Consider the following 2,014-nt stretch of genomic DNA (forward strand, 5'->3'; position numbering starts at 1 on the left):
TTCCCTTTTCTTCATCTTCCTGTTCTTACTGACTTTCTCCAGAGACATCATCTGTTACCTTTTTTATGACCCCCCCCTTTTGTTGAGGACTTGTCTAAGGTTTCACCTTTCATCAGCCACCATACCATTTAAACCTAGGGATAAGGGATCATGGTGGGTGTTTCAGCATTAGAGATTTTATTCTTTTGCTCTCCTGGAAAACTCCAGTGATTTGGAAGGTAGAATACTCATCCTGGAATTAAAAACCTGTCACAAGTATATTTGGAAGAATTCTTCACTTTCCTGTAAGGGTTTGCTCCCTAGGACAGAAGGAAATTAAGATACTGTAACACTGAAAATCTTTTTTCTCTGCCCTACAAGAAATGATGGACTTAAAGGGCTCTAATGCTGGCCATGTGATTTGATTTGAGGAGGCCATACAGAGGAGTCTTCCAGAAAGGAATGGTGACTTTCTAATCCTTACCTCTGGGGGCTTACCCCTGGGGGCTCACCTGAGTATGGGATCCAGGAAACATATTAAGAGATTTAGGTGGAGGGGGCATAGAATTGTTTATCCTTGATCACTGAATCCTTCTTTCACCAATCTTACCAGAAGGAGAGAAGTAATTATAATTTGGGGAAGGAGTAAGACATTGTACTCAGGAAAGCATATCTACATGGCTTTATATGTCAGAAGTTTCCAAAACCAGGCATTTTGAGTTTTTTAAACTGTATATGTATACATGTGTGCATCTGGGTCAGGTAGGGCTCAAGGAGGAGAGAAAAGGACTCAGGTAAGTAGACTGAGGCAAAGAAATAAGGTTGAGGGGCTGTTGTTCTTTACAAATTAATTCTCCTCCTTTATTTTCCCACCCCTGGCTCTACCACATGTAAGTTTCTCCATACTGTTGGTCCCTTCCAAGCAGTGTTCACTCCAACTTCTGCTCCCACCTCGGGGCTGAGTCCACTCTCTACTGGAGAATCCAGTCTCACTCATACCATCGTTTGGCCACAATTTCTGAAGCGTGACCATATGGCCCTTCCAATAAAAGAATAATATCTAATATAACTCTTTCTAAAGATACGATTTGAATTCTGGAGACAATTTTTTCGAATATACAAGACAGATGGGAAATACACGCTATCTGTGCCTGCCTGAGTCACCGACATTTAGAGTGTTTCCTTTCAGCAGTTGTCACTATGGGAAAAATGCATCACCATACCAGAATGTATGAAGGGTGAGCAGTTACAGATTAATAGACACTCTCAGAGCGCAGTCATGGATTAAAACCAAAAGGCACAGATACAATCTCATTACTACAAACGTTTGCTTATAAATGACATCTGTTATTTTTCCCCCTCCCATTAGTTCTGTATTAGTCACTTTAGGCTACCATAACAAAATATCATAGACTGGGCAGCTTAAACAACAGAAATTAATTTTTCTCACAGTTTTGGAGGTTAGAACTATGAGATCATGGTGTCTTTGTGGTTGGTCTCCTGTGAGGGCTCTTTCTAGCTTGGAGAAAACTGTCTTCACGTGGTGGAGAAAATGAGACAGAGTAAGCTTTCTGGTGTCTCTTCTCATGAGGCACTGATCGCATCCTGAGGGTCTTGACCTCATGATTTCATCTAATCCTAATTAGCTCCCAAATGCTCCATCTCCAAATAACATCACTTTGGGACTGAAAGTTTCAACATATGAATATTGAGGGTACCCAAAATTTAACCTATAACAAGCTTGTGTCCCATATGCATTTTTTCCACAGCAAAAGGCAGCTATATGTTTTCTTTTTTTTTTTGAAAGCAGGATTTATTAAAAGGACAGAAAAGCTCCTGCAGTGGGAGGGGACCAGAGGAGGTTGCCCCATGTTTTCTAGAGAGCAAAGTTTAAGCTGTTCTTTATAGAGTATCTTCCATGTGTCTAGAAATTTGCCATTTAAGAATAGTTTCTGGTGATTGAGATTATATTTAAACTTTTAACTTATAGGAACATGGAAGCGTAAAAACATAGGCTGCATTAACATTATGCCTT

Source organism: Carlito syrichta, unplaced genomic scaffold (genome assembly GCF_000164805.1).
Source record: "Carlito syrichta isolate Samal-C Ts95f unplaced genomic scaffold, Tarsius_syrichta-2.0.1 Scaffold302900, whole genome shotgun sequence".
NCBI classification, from domain to species: Eukaryota; Metazoa; Chordata; class Mammalia; order Primates; family Tarsiidae; genus Carlito; species Carlito syrichta.